Consider the following 10,560-nt stretch of genomic DNA (forward strand, 5'->3'; position numbering starts at 1 on the left):
AAACAGTAATTATAAGTGAATGTTAAATACCATAGCTGTGGAAATTATTGTTATGTCCGCTGTAAATAGCTGGCCAACAATTAGGGAGATGGGAATAATAAGATTAAGAAGAACAATTTAGTGTGCTGCTTTCAGCATGCACACTAATAAGAAAACTTAAGAAGAACAATAGTGTGCTGCTTTCAGCAAGCAAACTAATAATAAAACTCATTTGCATTTGGAGTTGATCTCATAAAGAATGTGAACACTCTAAAAAACTCCAACAGTCGTGATGGCTATTGCTTAAACACTGTGTTTTTGAAGACCCATGCTAACAGCCTTTTACCTCTTCTCCATCACTTTATTAATCTCTGTATCAGGCTGTCCATTTTCCCCTCCAGCTGGAAAACAGCCCAAATCATACCGATTTTTAAAGCCGACAACCCTTGTCTGGTCTCTAACTATAGACCTATAGCTATACTCCCAACAATGTCCAAGCTGCTTGAAAAAACTTTGTACAATCAATTAAGCCGCTATCTAGAAAACAGCAACAGGCTAAGTGACTGCCAACATGGTTTCCGTGCATTCGACACAGTAGCCCACCTGATTTTATTATCCAAACTCCACTCTTTTAACCTATCGCCCTCAGTATTAGACATGATCTCCTCTTATTTAACTGATAGATCACAAGTTGTCAAAATTGACCATGCAATATCTCAGCCCTGGGATGTGGTATGGGTGTCCCACAGGGAAGCATTCTGGGGCCTTTACTCTTTCTTTTATATATTAATGATCTCCCAGCTGTGTGTAAATACTCTAAATACTTAATGTATGCTGATGACACTGTGCTCTTTCTATCTGACCCCAACTCTGATATGATAAACTCCAAACTGTCATCTGATCTTCAATTTTTACATAAGTGGTTGAATGACAATCACCACTTAACCATTAATGTTAAAAAAAACTGAATGCATGTATTTTCACTCACCCAGAAAAACATCTGTCCATCACCAGTCCTGTAATCTTTTCAAATCAAACTCTTATCATCACCAAATCATATAAGTATTTGGGAGTTCTACTTGACTCACACCTCACATACCGTGAACACGCTTCCAAGTTAACAAAAAAGTTAAATCAGAAACTATACAACAAGATCAGACTATACCTATCCTCTACTGCAGTGGTTCTCAACCATTTTTCAGTGATGTACCCCCTGTGAAATATTTTTTCAGCCAAGTACCCCCTAACCAGCGCAAAGCATTTTAGTTGAGAAAAAAATCCTTAAAACAGAGCACTGTGCCATCAGAATTACCGCTACGCTTCAACCACGACTCCATCTTTTGAGTTTTGACCGTGATTGACAGGTGATGGCGGGTGGCATGTGACAGGTTGGGTCGAACCATCCTGGTATGAGGGGGAACTCTGGGTTTTTAGGATAATGAAATTGAATAGCCTACTGAAATATAAAATTCATTTTATGAACTTATATTTTCCTGAAATATTTATTAAATAATTGTTTTCAAAGTATTTTTGCATGGATTCTACTATTTAAATATATGTATATTTTAAAATCTCACGTACCCCCTGGAGTGCCTTCACATACCCCCAGGGGTACGCGTACCCCCATTTGAGAACCACTGCTCTACTGTCTCCAAAACCTATTTGCAAGTGATTATATTCTCAACCATCTCATACTGTCTACCAATATGGTCCCTCACCACAAAGGAAGTTACTGAACCCATCGCACGGTTATATTACCGAGCTTTGAAGATCCACAGTAATCTTCCCAAATGGACACACCACTGCACTGCGCTCACTCAATCGCATGCTCTGTCCTTTCAAAATTGTATCTACATGTAAGCACCTGTAAAAGCTGACAATTTAATAACCTGTACTGTATTTACTCCATGTACCAGAATGCTTTGTAACTTACTTACTACTGTGATTTACTACATTCTGTGTGTGAACCAATCAAATGTCTTTGTCTGTTTTGCTTTTATTTGAAATTTATACTCCGCCAATGATTATTTGTTATTTGTTATACCCGCGAAATCGCGGGTAATGTGAAGGTTCCATCTCCTCAGAGAGGAGAAGGCTCAGGAGTTCCAGTCTGCCCGGAGTGAAGAGAGGTCACTTTTTCTCCTTTCTCCGCCTGTCAGTGCTGTTCGGTGGCGACTTAGCGGTGCTTTTATGTACCCCGGCCCACGAACGGTGAACTGTGCGAGTGGGTCACGTTCATTGTGATCGGTTTGGAGTGGACTGACTTCGTGTCACTCGTCGGGTTGTTGTTCAACTTGAGCTTACTGTTTTGCTAGTGCTACAGGTCGTTAGCTACTAGCTACTCTAGCTCTTGTTGCAGTTTTCCTTCAGAGACGAACTCGTTTATACCTCCGGTGCTGGACCCACCGGAGCTACCCGACCCTCTGAAGGACGACTGTTACCTCCGGTGCTGGGCCCACCGGAGCTACACCTCCCCGAGGACGACTGCTTCTCCGCCGGTGCTGAGCCCACCGGAGGACCAACCGCCCTGCTACTGCTGGTGTCGCTGCTACGTTGGCTAGCTCAAGGCAGCTGCTTGCCTCCCGTCTGCGCCTGGACAACGGTCGTCGGTTTGGCTGAGTGGAGTGAAACTGTTCGTTCGTGAGTACACTTACACTGACACACACACACACTCGGTCTTCGCCACGAGCGACCGGCGAGTCGGATGGGCATTGTAGCGGTCGCTACCCTGCCTTCAGCTCATAGAGCTGACTTCGCTTCAGTGCACCAACGAGCTCCAACGGCCAGCGCTTGGGTTGGGTTATTGCATCATATGATATATGATACTATTTTGTGATTTGTATATTGTTGTGATTGAATGATATGTATATTGTATTGTTGTCTGTCTTCCATACTGGTCTCTGTTTAGCTTAACCTTTAATGTTACCATTCGTTAACGTTCGGTTTTCCCCTTGTGTGAATTGTTCACTCGCTCACATTTCTCAGCTATTGGGTTGTCACTTTTATTACGTGGCTAATTATTATTAAATAAATATTTGATTATTTAAATTCTGTAGGAATACACTATACACGAGCTATACGGTAAGTGTGGTATTTTTACAGTGGAGGCACCGCGCTATTCAATTGAATTTGTAATGTCTGTAATTGTTAGCCTACTGGTATTCAGGAATCTCAGCCAGCTCACCATTCCACCGCTGAGACCTTCAGGATCCTGTTTGCGCCATTTAATTAATTGTTTATGTATTGTAATAGTACCTGTACACACACCCGTTAAGAAGGGGTTACATACAGTCATGCTATTTCGTTTTTTTTTTTCAACTCCAACACAGCACTTCACGAACACTCATCTCTCTCTTACCAACACATAACATGCCTCAAGTGCGTGTCACTAGGTCAGTTTCCACGGCCCTCCACCCAGTGCCCTCGTACAACAATAGCTTTGGGCAGAGGTCCTTCATACACACTGCTACCAGAGTCTGGAATGGCATTCCTCAACACATCAGAGAATTACAATCCATTACACAATTTAAAAAGAAAACTATAAACTGCTACTCCTCAATACATACACTTGCAAACATTGACCTCTATAAATCACTGTCTATAATAAGTCTGATGTCTTTTGCCTAGTGTTGTATGTAAATGTGATGTGATGTGCCTGTCCCTGTTACTTGTTATATGTGCTGCAGAACAGGAATCTGCTGGAAATCAGTTTTTTACTGAGTCAGGCCCGTTTTAAACTGTAACTTTGTTACTTTTAATACTTTCCTGTAAAATAAATATGAAATGAAAATGAAATGTTGTACAAAGTTGTATTTATACCAAAATGTATACCATAATCTTACACTTACTCGACTACCAGTGGTAGTCGAAATGGTCATGATTTTCCACAATTACATATCAACATTCAAAAACGTGTTAAAACGCTGTCGTCTTCTAATTTCTCTGCCAACATTCTCAGTTCCATTTGATTCACACTTCATGAATGCAGGGGCGCCACCAAGGGGTGGGCATATGTGATATAATACAGTGGGTAGCCTATTATTAATTTAAATACCCCCACAACCAGTTTTGGTGTGCCACTCCAAGATTTGCAATGGCCCCTGTTAAAACTGGTGGCGCCACTGCATGAATGGTCTCTAGGCGCGCGCACGACACGCTCAACTCCACCCGACTCCAAAGTCCAGCTTCAGAAAGTAAAAGTCCTGCCACATAGCCTAGCCTACTCCAACCATTCAATATACCAGCGGATTCTAATTGGCATAAGTCCTCAGCCAGGTGGATGAGCTAATTAGTGAAAACACTCATGCGTGCACAGGTAGAACCAATGACTTTTAGCATAGGCTACTTTGTGAAGCCGGATTTTGACACCTCTGCCCGACTCCATGAAAACAGAAACCGTAGGCCTACACACCGGTGCTTCTGTCACACATCTGATAATAGGCTGCTAATTCGGCACTAGGACCGAAAGAAAGAGAAATGAATGAAAAGCTTCCCCGATCAGGATCTGAATTTGGTGTTATCAGCGGCATAAAATCAAAATATGGTATGGTATTCAATGTCTGCGCAAGTAAAACTGAACGTGGATAGGCTACTGGGTAGGTTTGAAGCAACAGTATTTAAATCAAAGAGCGATTCCTGTAGTCCTAACTATCCATGAAAACAGAATAAAGACTGAACAGCGGGGGGAAAGACACGTGAGAAACCCGGAAAAACGGGACGGGTTGACATGTAGGCCTATGCCCCCTGGTGCTGGTCCAACAGATTTTCTTCGCAGACGTCATATTCTAGTCGAATTTCGACATCATAATTGCAATATTGATAGCCTAAAGAAAGCCATACATAGGAAGAACGAGTAGGCTATTCTAACATTTCTGATTGAAATGCACTATTAACGAAACCTACCTTTCGGAAAGACGACACGAGTGCGGTCCGTCTTATTTTCTTTCACTTTTGAAAGCACTGTTCGTGGGATGTGGGAAGAAATTCATTCGAAATTCGCGGTTCAATAACTCATAAGCGAAAAATTGTTACAACATTCGAGAGCTCTATCCATCCACGGTAAGGCAGACAACTAGTAACAACCCGGTTAGTATCCAATCTACCCGTTTTCAGAGGTCGATCATTAATGATCATTCAGAAGTCGGTTCCATATGCAGTCAGCTACCAGACTGGGCACCGCCTTCAAAGTGCAGAACGAAAAAAATTAATCCCCCCGACCCCTGCTGTTAATTGTATGCAGTTGAACTTAGGTAATAAGATGTAAGATATAAGGCTAATCCATAAACTCTAGCCTTGTTTGTTTGTGCCACATTGATAACACAATATTACAATACTATACATAATGTTAAGTTGTTACAAGCAGTTATAAGTTTCATATATTAAAAGGGGATATCAACAATGACACCTACCTGCCAGTCTATCTCTCTCTGGTGCACACACAAGATGCGTTTCCCAATTAATTAGAGTAAGTAACGTTCAAGTTAGATGCTGCTGCATGATCATCCTTGCATTTAACACGTGGGTGCATTTTGACATCGTGAACATTTTCGAAGAGAGAAAAGCAGTTAGCAGTAATTTATTGGCTACATTTTGGTACCCCGTCTGTCCCTTGGTGCCCTTGTGCGTGATGCTTGTGTTGAATACAATGTTGAAACATTTCCTATAGTTTCTTACCTATAGCCTATATTTTCCTGATGCACTCGTTGACACAGACTCATTTCCCTGCTGCTGTTATATTAGCCTACAGAGCAGGACAGGCGCGTGTAACTACAAAGTGGGGTCTGGGTCTGTGGTTGCGCGGCAGTTCTAATAAATAATGTAGTCTCTATTTTTGCTGCCAATCACCAAAAAGCATGCCTTTTATGTCTGTGTACGTAGGCTACACGGGATTTGATACGATAATCACAACCAAGAACAACACCGTTTGAAACAAGCAGAAATTATTTTTCACCAAAAACCGGTGTTACATGGCAACTGGCACCCATGTTAACTGGCTGCGATGGTGACGTTTCACGAGTGATGACGTTTCTTTGACAGATGTGGCCGCTTGCAGATTTGTCACTTTCTGATGGAAACAGGAGACGAACAAATACAAATATGCATGACATATTTAAATGTCAAAATTGTCTGTAGTACGCTACATGCACTGGACCATGAATATGCCACCAAAAACATAAATACAAATAGCCTAATAATAACTCGTGGGTATCGAACCTGCTTCCTAAATGAAACCACTTAAGCTACATGATAACCATTCATCTACGTACTTGCGCCACGAACCAGCTGATAAGTCATAGTGAAATTTATTTGACTTAGTCTATACAATTTGAAGAAGTCAGCTGATGATTGTAGCAAGTTAACATGCATGGCTGATGGTGTTGTCTTGCTACAGCAGTTGCCCAAGCCAATAGGTCTTCAAAGTATCATGGTTAAGTTTTCAAACATTTCACTGACTGCTGGTCAGGCTCTCTGTGGCCACGTATCTGTAGCCTAAATTGAGGAAGCGTTGCTGGTCTAAAAATAAATAAATAATAATAAAAAAAAACGTGAAATGGGGAGGATTGAACCCATGTCGACTGCGTGAAAAAGCAATAGGCTATATAAGCATTAAGCTGTTGCGCCACAGGAGAAGCATAAACGTGTAAATTGGGAAATAAAATATCAATAAAATATCAAACCCATGTTTACATGTCAGCAACATTAACGTTAATAGTCTATAACCCTTAGAGTTTTGACTCTCCCTGTGCGCAAATTTTGTGTAAAATATGGACACGTTATAGACTTCTGCCCATTGCAGTGTGGGTTTCAATGCCTGTGTTTCATGAACTGAATTCTTAAAAGAATAGGCTGGACAAAAGGATAGGCTACACAACACAAGGATACACATTTTTATTTGATTTATTTGCTGATTTATTTGCTCTACAGACACTTCAGGTAGGGGCGGCCACAGCCTAACCTCAGTGAAACGTTTGTAAAACTTGATGACCATGATACTTTGAAGGCCTACTAAATGGCTTGGGCAACGGTAGCATGATAACATGGTAGCCAGATAACATGAATAGCTATGTTAACTTGTTACAATTATCATAACGTTAGCTGCAGGGGCGCAGGAGATATTTTGAAAGTGAGGGGGACCAAATTGTGAACACAAACCCATATTGAGATCAGATTTCCCGATATCGGATCGCCACCTCTGGCCCACTTTCGACCATCATATTTTAAACTTGCCAGAATATTAAGATAATACCATTGATTGTTTTCAAAATATTTTTTGATTAAAATTGTCAAAACTGTGATATGAGCACAACGCCAGATCTGCCCTCAGACCAGCTTCTTGCTATGTGCAATTCTACTTTTATTTAAATTTTTTAGATTTATTTTACACTACTTGGGCCAATGGTAGAATACTCTAAAACAGGGGTCTCAAACACCCGGCCCGCGTCCTGCCCAATTCCGGCCCGCGACGTATGACAAAATAATAATGCAATCCGGCCCTTGAGGCTATTAATGCGACAAACAACGATACTGATTAAAATAGACGATAGATCCAGGTACGGTGACAAATCTCATTTGTAGGCCTACTCTGCTCCACTATGTGCAAGACATCCAGAGCTTGATTCAAACCCAAAATCGCTGCGCAAAGTTTTCAGGAAATACTTGTATTACACGCGAGAAACACAAAGACGTGCTAATGACGCGGAAGCGATGCAGGCCATAGTGTTGCAGAAATTGAAGCAGAAATAGGCCTACACCAAATGTTGAAAAACGTTCACGTGTGATGAAGTCTTAGGTAAGCTATGTTATTCACCTATTCTAATTCTGAAGGAGAATATCCTTTTGGAGATTATGATCGATCGTCTATGACAGTGATAGTCACGGTGTGTCTGTGAATGGAGGTGCGTGTATACAACGGTGTCCACTAAGCATACCATGCTTGTTTCGACCCTCTGCCCAACATAGCTTGGAGGTTGCAGTGGTAATCGTGATAGTGTCCGTAATGGATGTGGTACAGACAGCAGGGTAGAAATAGGGCTCTAAAGAACTACAAAGTCACCCGCAATATGATGCGAACTTCTGGGTACTGCAGATTACCCGCGATAGGAACTGTTTGACCAGAATACTTTATTGTAGGCCTATATTGTAATATATTACTAAACCACAACATCTTAGGTGTTTTCCTGTTAATTTGTTATGTGGGTAATATGAAAAAAGGAAAGTAAACCTACTTAAATATGTTCATCCAGTATTTACTGAAAGGTGCATAATTTGAGGTGCTTGCCATCCAGTGACAAATTAGATGGGTAAATTTACCCCCTTCATAAACTTTTGTTTTACTCAAAGATTTTTACATTTACAGTAGGACTTTATCTCTGACCACTTTCAAGCCATGGCCTTTTGACATTTTGATATAAAAATCCAATGGTGTTGGCAATGGCTTTCTTAACCCTGATGCCTAGTTTGCCAGGTTTAAAAAAGTTATGAGAGGAAATATTTTTATTTGGTGTGAAACACACACACATACCTGTTTTTATGTTTTTCATTTATTTTATAATTTGTATTAATATTTATTTTATCATTATTTTATTTATAAGCTAAGGTTGCTAGCACAGGTGTCTAAAACTAGATAAAAACACTTGCACTTTCTGTTTGCAGTTTTGTATGGTATTTGAAAAAAAGAACATTGCATTTTCAGAAATAGCCGGCCCTCCAATCAGATGACGTTGGCAGAATTGGCCCCCAGCTCATTTGAGTTTGAGACCCCTGCTCTAAAAGCAACATGATGTTGATATTTTATGAAGCCATGAATGAATCATCATGCCTATGATCCAAACATAGACTACATGATCAAATAGCCTAGTTAGGCCTACAGTACCTAAATTGTCTGGTATAAACCAAATCAACTCTCCACTATGTGTCTGCAGTTAATATTTATGCAATGTTAGAACATGTTGGCTTAACAAGTTACTAGTCCAGAACACACAGAAAATTGCAACAGAAAGTTGCCTTTATAATCAACTACTATTTGTTCCAACAGCATTTAAACAAAGCATTTATAAAATTGAAAAAAAAATATATTACATAAGAAGTAAAATAAAATACTGTTACTGTAGTAACTGTACCACATTATCCCAAGCTTCAAAGAGCTCCCCATGTCTGTGACAGCAGACGTGACACCGCTAAATTCTCAGCTTGTTTATACCCCACACTGAACGCGTAAGAAAGGCCCATCACTCTGGGGTGTGGTAGCCTACTCTCTGGGATTTATGCACCAAGGTAACTGAAGTATCCAATTTGTGTCTTGAAATTATGTTTGAAATAAATGTCTTAGAACAAAAACTTTGGATAGGCCTATATACTTCTATTTTATAGTTAGGCTAGTGAAAACGAGTTAATCAGTAGGCTAGTTGAGTTTGTTGTCAATAAACATAACAGCTAATGTCATGTTGAGCAGGAGATAGGCTACCATAAATCCTCAAATTATGCCCGGGATTGATTCTATTTATAGCCAGACAAATAAAGGCAGGTTCCCATATTTGCCTATACCATACCAACAATTGTCATCAGTCCACCAGCACTAGAAGACATTGCTTTGATTTAAGTCAATGAAATAACACCTCTTCTTAATATTTTATTATATTGTTGGTTGGATTAATAAAGTCGTTTTCCAACCATGGGTCTCCAACACACGTTCTCAAGCTCATTGTCTTGCCGCCCCTTTCGAGCTAATTGCCAGAGGCTGAAGCCTACTACATTTAACACAATTTTTGCGTGACTCAAGGCATAATTAAACAGTAACTCAATTTAGGCTACTTGGCTACGCAAAAAGGTTTCTATTACAGCACAACCCCTATTCAATGAATGGCTGCCTTGTCTTGCAATAAATAGCGGTGGAAATCCCGACACTTTTTCCACTGCATGAAACATAACAGTGAACCATCAAATATCTCCCAGAGTTCAGTGCCCATCAGTCCCAACATTTAGCAATATAATCAAACAGTCCAAAAGTAAATTAGATCTCAAACCAAACCGAAAATGTTATGCTTTTGATGGCCTACCAGTATGCCGCTCCAAACGAAAAGCATCTCTAATGATGGTTGTTAGTAGACAAACTGGCTTCAGATATCCAACAGAGTGAATATAAGATTGTGCACTCTTACAGTACTGTAGATGGCTGTGGTTAGTGATGTGATGCTGTTAAAGGAGAATTCCGGTGTGATATTGACCTAAAGTGTATTGAAACATGATACCGAGTGTGAACGTATGTCTCATAGCCCATCTCGACTTGTCCCCTGCACTCCAAAATCTGGTGCTAGTTAGCCGATGCTACCAACAACTTTTTCAGTAGTGGTGCTTCGGCATCGGGCTAGCCATGCAAATAAATCACTGTTTTACACCCATTTACGAGGCTCAATGTATCTCCACACTTCATTGGTAGACTTCCTAGGGCCCTGACATTTAAAACGAGACATTGAGAACTTTGAAAAAGCACTGGTAGTTTACTTACAAGACGATTTATACAGACAGTATCTTCACGAAGTTTAACGTTTGCAGCCATCTTGAATTTAGTCACGATAAGTCGAG

The 10,560-nt window shown here is 40.4% G+C and overlaps 1 protein-coding gene across 1 annotated transcript in view; it reads right to left on the reverse strand.

Annotated features, from left to right (window-relative positions):
* Positions 1 to 4,951, reverse strand: part of LOC121705284 (cell wall integrity and stress response component 3-like) — a 58,288-nt gene extending 53,337 nt beyond the window's left edge. The window contains exon 1 of the mRNA XM_042086181.1: positions 4,882 to 4,951. The gene's annotated coding sequence lies outside the window, so the exon portion shown is untranslated. The remainder of the gene's footprint in view (positions 1 to 4,881) is intronic.
* Positions 4,952 to 10,560: the final 5,609 nt, after the last annotated feature.

Source organism: Alosa sapidissima, chromosome 3 (assembly GCF_018492685.1).
Source record: "Alosa sapidissima isolate fAloSap1 chromosome 3, fAloSap1.pri, whole genome shotgun sequence".
NCBI classification, from domain to species: Eukaryota; Metazoa; Chordata; class Actinopteri; order Clupeiformes; family Clupeidae; genus Alosa; species Alosa sapidissima.